At 42.3% G+C, this 7,490-nt stretch overlaps 1 long non-coding RNA gene across 3 annotated transcripts in view; it reads right to left on the reverse strand.

The window, feature by feature from the left end:
* LOC110344645 (uncharacterized) overlaps positions 1 to 6,465 on the reverse strand; it is a 39,305-nt gene extending 32,840 nt beyond the window's left edge. The window contains exon 1 of one of the 3 annotated variants that reach the window (XR_015443382.1): positions 5,872 to 6,465. This is a non-coding gene — a long non-coding RNA (uncharacterized LOC110344645). The remainder of the gene's footprint in view (positions 1 to 5,871) is intronic. The other 2 variants (XR_015443383.1, XR_015443384.1) reach the window with 2 other exon arrangements.
* Between the last annotated feature and the right edge of the window lie 1,025 nt (positions 6,466 to 7,490).

A 7,490-nucleotide genomic window follows, 5' to 3' on the forward strand; every position in this document is an offset into this window, starting at 1 on the left:
AGAGTGCCCAAGGTCATGCCTCCAATGCCACCCAAACATACCCAGAAGTATACTCCACCAATCCCATGGGTGGCTCCCAAGCCAATCAAGTTGACACAATCAAGCTTAACTGTCACACATGCTCATGAATGAACTATAGTAATGGAAGACCCAGGGGCAGGTGAAAATAGAATTCTAGAAAGGCAGCCTGCATGAAAGAAGTTAGAAAGAAGTGGATGGAACTTACTTCTTGGGCTATCTTGTTTAGAAAATTGGAAGTATAAGACACATCTTTATCCCTACATAGACTAGAAAACAAGTGAGCCCCCACCCAAATCATACAGATCCAGGGAGCAGGCTAAAATTCCAATTAAGCAATATATGATGTGCAGTAAGTGTAACTTGGGCCTTAATATTTCTTATAGAATTAAGCAAGGTCATCTTGTGAGACTAAGTGGCCTTCGGGGCTCCAGAAATTCAGGCAGTGCAATAAGAGTGAAGACATGAGAGTCGATGGCATGATCCCACCCTTATAAGCACTTTCTAAGTAAAGCCCTCCAAAATCCCCAACAATGGTGTTTAGAGTGAGGTGACAAGGTGAAAGGGAGTTTCAAAGATCCCCAGTTTACACTATTCTTGCCTGTTCAGAAGACCGAACCAGTAAAGAGATCTGCCTGTCCAAAAGTGGTATAGTGAGGTCCACTAGTTGGTTTTCACTGCTGAAGATGCAGACAGAACAGGATAGTGCAGAGGTCAGCAAACTGTGGCCCACAACACAAATCTGGCCCACCATCTGTTTTATTTTATAATAAAGCTTTATTAGAACATTGCCACACAATTCACTTACATATTATCTAAGTCTGCTTTTGTACTATACCTGCAGAGTTGAATAGTGACAGAAGTGTGACCTACAAAGCCTAAAATATTTACTATATTGTATTTTGCAAAGAAAGTTTGCCAACTTTCGGGGTAGTTGGTAGCGGAGTGAGATGGTTGTAGTTAGTTATCCATGTCTAGTATTTACTAGGCAGACAACTTAGGGAAAAATCATTTTAACTTTATATGCTTCCAATTTCTCATCCTTACATAATTTCCTCCACTGGAAACCCAAAGCAATAATATATAGAATGTGCCTAGCATGTGATAAGTATTAAATAATAATTAACAATTATTGTTATCAATCAGTATTAGAAATTTCAGAATTGTATTCATGTAGACTTGTTTCCAATCTAGTACCAGTGAAATATATGTACACTCTGGGTAAGTGTGCCAATACAGGCACTGGCCAGAACCAGTTGAATCCAGATAAAGCACTTGCTTTTAATATTGTCAATATAAAAATTTTTAAGAAGATCACTTATCATTCTTTATTGCTGAGAATCTCTATAATATCTCGTAAGTTGTTTTAAATAGGTACTTAAAGTTTTCTGTAGAACTCTGTCCAATGCAGATAAGGGTCATGAAGAAAAAATTTACATTTCATCAGTATTAAAAATTTATTAAAACTCATGAAAATGTACTTTTTGTGCTTTTTTATGATGTTTTATATTACAATCCCTGGGACACACTTTGAAAAAAAATTGTTTAACGGCTGCAGCATAAATCTTAAAACATCTCAAATTCTCTCTTCAACTCAGAATGCCATTCATTAAATTCTTTCTTCTAAGGAACCATAAATGCAGTAATCTAGACCCTGATGAAGGCTTTAAAGTTGTCCCATAGGATACTTCGGGTGGAGAAAGATGGAACATTAGTGTCAAAAAAGCGTATTATTTGATTCTCAATATAATTAATAAACTCTTTCTCTTCCCCACAGGAATCAGCTAAATCTCCAATTCTTACTTGTGTTGAAGCAGAAGATTTAGTTACTTACCTACCAGAAAAGGGAAAAAAGATCTGAAAAAAGGCTTTAAGTATTTAGTAGTTTAAACCCTGCATAAATTGGAGATTTGAATAAAAAATCAGCCCTGGTATTTTTCTATGAAAATGGTGAACAGAAGGAATATATGTGCTCAGAGGAATAGCGTTTTATGCCAAACATCAATCAACCCAGCTTTAGAAGCCTATTTATAATACTGTGGGGGTTCTGGGCAGTTGTACTTCACACTGTGAGGACCAATCCATGACATTAGATAGTGAACAATTGAAGTCTTTACAAATAATTAAAACTCTGTTTGAAAATGGAGATGTTTTCCACAGCTTTCCTGTGTATGCACGATGTCATCGATATTCAAGAGTGTAAATATTGACTAGTTATTGCTGGTAGCCAGAAGGAGCAAAATCCCCTTTGAAATAATAATGTGGAGTGTGTGTGTATAACATATACATATGTATGCACACACATATGCATAGAGATGTTAAATATATAGTCATATAGGGAGAGAAAATATAGATTTCACTTTATATGACAGTTGAATAGCTATACTTTAAACAACCTATGTTCCCTGCCAGTGCAGTTCTAGTGTGAGTGTGTATGTATGTATGTGTGCATGTGTATGATATGCAAAGAAGACACAAAAATATTTCTGAAATTTTTTTATCTGTGATTTCTTTTCCCTTGACATGATAATCAGAGATATTATAAAGCAGAGTGTCTTTTAACTTTTACCTCTCATTGTTCAGTTTGGGATCCAGAACCCTACAATTTCAGAGCTTGCAGAGACAGAATTAATAATCTTGTCTAGTTTCATAATATTTTAAGCCCACCTTAAGTCCCTTTGGGGTGGAGACAAGGTGCATTGAATGCATTGATTAAAATCCTGGAAATGGCTCCATAATTTGACAATTTTTTATTGGAAAGATAGACTTAAATTTTTTGAGATTAAACAAATCCTTTGCAATTATTATTTCAATTTACTCATTTAGCAGAGCACTAGTAAAGCAATATCAGCACATTTTGGCAGTAGAAATTCAGAAGAGACAAAAGCCATTACCTTTCTTCATGGAGCTCCTGATTCAGAGGCAGAGGTAACACTTGTGTGTTTGTGGGTTTTATCGATTCAAGCAGAAAGCCCATTGGGTGGTGCAGACAATGTGTACAAAGAAGAATTAGAAAAGGGAGCAATTTGTACAGGTGAGGAGTTAGCCGAGAAAGAGGTGAGTTTGCCCTAGACAAAGTGGGTTATAGATGCTGGGTGGCCAGGTTGAAGAGATAATTATAAGGCAGGTGACAGGAAAGATGTTAGCCAAGAGATAAAAGGGGAAAAAGTATGTTGGAAGAAATAAAAACCAAAGAGTAGAATGAATGCAAGGTTATGAACTACATTAAAGCTTGATGGGGTCTTATGAGCGGGCTTCAGTTTCCTGCTTGGCTTTTTAAGATTCCACTCCACCCAAATCACACATACAGGGTGAAGTGAAACAAAGCTCTGCAGAAACATAGGAGACAATAATTTTTTGTGTTTTGTTTTGTTGAGACAGGGTCTTGCTATGTAGCCCAGGCTGGCCTTGAACTCATGGTGATCCTCCTGTCTCAGCTCTTGAATGCTGGGATTATAGGCGTGGGTCACTACACCTGGCTAGAGGTAATAATGTTGACTCATCCATTTTAACCATATTAGTGAATACTGAAATTTGTCCCAATACTGACTTTCCCAGGAGTAGGCAGGGATATGTTTCATATATTTTTAATACTCTAAATAAACTAAGTACATGTTGATAAACTGCTGAAGCCTACAGTAATTAATATATTCCAGTAAACTGAGTAGAATTTTCCCTACCACCTTAACTGTCCTTGACCCAAGTGTTAAAGACTTCATTATAAATTATTATTGGGGTGGAAGGGCCCAATTAAAGGTCCCACTGGTCAAATTGGCTACTAGATTTCCATGATATCTTTATATCTCTACTGATACAAAGAAAAGTGTGTAAAAATTACTCATACGAATAACTGCAGACTAACAAAGAGAACAACTCTGGACAAAAAGTAATCCAGTAATCCCCACTTCCGACTTTGCTGTGTAAACTTGTTCCCTGACCAGGCAACAATTCCTCCTAAGGTGACAAACAAAATTCATCCTTGATGCCTAGAGTTCTTAGTCCAAGACATTTTGCTATCAGCATAGAAGTGGACCTTTTAAAAGAAAATAACCCAGAAAACTTCATTTTCCTAAGGTAGTGTAGACATGTTTCCTTGTTTCTTTCAGTCGGCCTGAATACAGTAGGGCACCAGGGGGAGCTCACACATCTTTCTTCTTTTTCTCCCCCTCTTTTGTATCCCAGCAAAAGGGTGGGTCACAAGCAACAACATAAGTGAAATGATTTGCAAGGTAAACAGAGATAATCCATTCTGTAAGAATACTCTAGATTGTTTTTCACTACTGCACTGCATGTCTCATAATGCATACACCTAGAAACAGCCTTCAACTCAGCTAGTTTCAAGACATTGCCCTGGAAACTTCTGTATGAAAAACACATACACAACAGTCCTGAGATGCCCCTGTGTCTTAGGAAGGAGAGAGAGAGAGAGAGAGAGAGAGAGAGAGAGAGAGAGAGAGAGAGAGAGAGAGAGAGAGAGTTTCCTCCCTCCTTGCAGTTTGAAAGGCCAGTTTCCAGAACACCCCACTTTGCGTCTCAGTGGAGAGTAATGGGAAGGATTTGGCACAGCGGGACAGCTGGGTTTTTTGGTTCTTCACACTGATCAATGGGATCGATTTTTCTGGTTTTTAAAGAAGAGAATTAGTTGCTTTTTTCTCTCTCTCTCTAGGATTGAAAACATAAGCCAAATATGAGAAACTCCAATTGTTCTATTATCTTTGTGATATCAAGCTTAGCGGTCAGTCAAGCCACAGAAAGTGCTAAAGGCCCGAACAATCCGCATATTTGGGTCCAGGTGTGCAGATGATGCCTGAAGTAGTGGGGGGGGAGGGGCTGCTTCTGATACCTGATCCCCACAGAAGGCCCTTCACCGATGGCTTTAAAGAAAGGACGCACTTCTAATCCTACATTTCAATCTAGAGATCACGAAATCATAGATTCTTAGCCCTGAGAGATACTTCATGAGGCTAACTGCTCGACTCTGCGCTTTAAAGCAGATGAAATATAATTGTTTTAAATTTTATTTTACGGATGAATTCGTTGAGTTTCCAGGAGGAAAATTAAGAGCCGAGGTCATTGCTCAACGATTCTTTTTTTCTATAGATTGAAAAGCCATGCAATTGCCCATATCAGCCTACCCCTCCTGAGAAGACTGAACAATGTTTTTCATGTCCCATGTCTAAACTTTGAACCTGGACAACCCTAAAGAGGAACCAGTCGAATCACCAGGCAATGTGCTAGCATGAAAGTCGAGGTAGCTTAACACCTGGGAGGCGCTGGGCTCGATACGGGTGTGGATTTGTCATGGGCGGGAGGTGGCGCTGACCGTGGGCAGCCTCTCGGGCCAGCAGAGGACACCGCGGCCTCTGAGCTACCCGGTGTCGCGCTGCAGCCCGATCTGCCCCCAGGACGGGAGAGGCAGCCGCGGCCCTGGGCCCAGGCTGAGGCACCGCTCGGCGAAGCGGGAGACCACAGTTCCCCGCGGCGGGGCTGGGGCCCTCGGGTGGCTCGGGGACCGCGAGCACGCGCTGGGCCCGACTTGCAGGCGATCGGGAGGGCGCAGGGCGCACAGGGGACGCGGGCGCTGGGCCGGGGTGCGGGCAGCTGCGCCGCGCTGGGACCCGCGGGAACCCCGCCGCCACCGAGCCGCCAGACCGTGAGGCTGCCAAGAATCGCGCGGCGACGGAGGCTTCGGCAGCGGGGCGCAAACCCGAGCCTCCTCGTTGGCGTGGACGCAGGGCCGGCGAGTGCAGAGGGACAGGGGCTTAATCGTGACACTGACCCAGTGCGTGGTTCACACTTCTTTTTTCCACCTACAGGGTTCAAACATCTAAAATTAAAATGCCTAGGACTCACAACGTCAGTGCAGAATTTCCAGGCGACTTCGGCGGACGGGAGGCAGGGGACCGGCACCTCTTAGGCACAGCTGTGCACAGCGCTGGGCCCCCACCCACCGCACCATCTGACGGACGGGAAATGAAATCCGAGCTCTGGAATTTGATCGGCCCCACGCACTCTCTTTCCCGGATAAGTCTCCAAGACAGGACCATGATTCTCCACTCAGATTATTTAGGGAGATGTCCTGGATGAGTTAGGTAGACAGATGACAGCCCGAGGGGAGATGGGGAAACTTCACTGTAGACACTAAAGCAACAACTGTCTGGGGCCTCAGAGAGGGAGGGGGACAGGGCTCGCCCTTCAGAAATCCGACACCCGCAGGGCCCCTGGCGTTTGCTAAATCCGTGTATGGAGGAACAGGAGAAAGTGGGGAAATGTTTCCCAATTCAAGATTCGTATTCCTGAAACTTGGGCTTGAGTTGAGTTCAGGTCTTCTCCAACTTCAGGATTTTAACCCCCTAAATTTTTGGTTTTCACTACCAAGAATAATTTCTTAGAATCAAATCAGTAAGGGGCATTTCCAATTAAATGTTACTGGGCAGGAGAGATTCCATTTCGCCAGCTCATTGTATCACTGTCCCCAGAAGCGTTACTGAAATTCATTCGAGATGCTCGGTGTGGGCCAGGCTTGCGCGGGAGCCCGAAGCAGGTGTCACCGGGCCAGGCGGGCCCGGGACCCGGAAGCTGTAGCCATTCATGATGAACACTACCAAGTTGGTTTGGAAAAGCCTTCTTTTCCCCCTTACTTTCAGTCTACTCCTTTGACGTTATTCCTTTGACGAGTGAAGGCAAATTATGCAACTGACAAGTTTGGGGGCTTTGTTGGTTGTTTGGGGATTTTTTTCTTTCTTTCTTCTTTCTTTCTTTCTTTATTTGTTTATAGCTGGGAGGTAGAGATGAAAAAAATTTGACTGTCTTTATGTGGCATGATGCGCAGTGGGAAGATCCAAAAGCACAGTCTCTCAGAAAAGAGTTATGAAATAGGAAACACAAAGTGACTTAGAGAAAAAGAAGAGAAAAACTTTAGTATACAGTGACCTCTTAAAAGAGAACTTACGAGCATGCAAAGGAGAGAGAGGAGTGGAATGAAGAACACCTTCCTGAGTCCCCTCCACCTCCTTGCCCTACCCCCATCAAGAACTACCCTTACATTATCTCATTTAATTCTCCCACAACCCTAGGGGTAGGGTAATATTTTTAATTTGGGCTTTTTCAGATGAGAAACTTGTATCTCAGAGGCCCCAAGTAAATTGCCTGGAGGCATAGAGCCAGTTAGGAGCAGAATTAGAATTGATTAAGGGGCAAAGAAGAATTGCTTGAGAATTAGTATTTTAAAATCTCGATTAGTTACAGAGGGAAGCTGGGAAATGAATTACCTTCTAGGAGAATCTTTAGATTAGTGAGGAAATGATGTTAAGCCCACAGAAAGACAAGCCCATGAATTTTCTTGTTGTCTGTTATTAGGCAGGTGCCCGTATTCTTTAGGAAACTTGTATTCTTTAAAGAGAAAACCGATGCATTTCAGACTGTTCCAAGTTTAAGAACAGTTTGAATTTTAGTTTGCAGATAGACAAAGT

This window comes from Heterocephalus glaber, unplaced genomic scaffold (genome assembly GCF_053883595.1).
Source record: "Heterocephalus glaber isolate CG9 unplaced genomic scaffold, H.glaber_assembly_v1.0 deba00000331, whole genome shotgun sequence".
In the NCBI taxonomy this organism is placed as follows: domain Eukaryota; kingdom Metazoa; phylum Chordata; class Mammalia; order Rodentia; family Bathyergidae; genus Heterocephalus; species Heterocephalus glaber.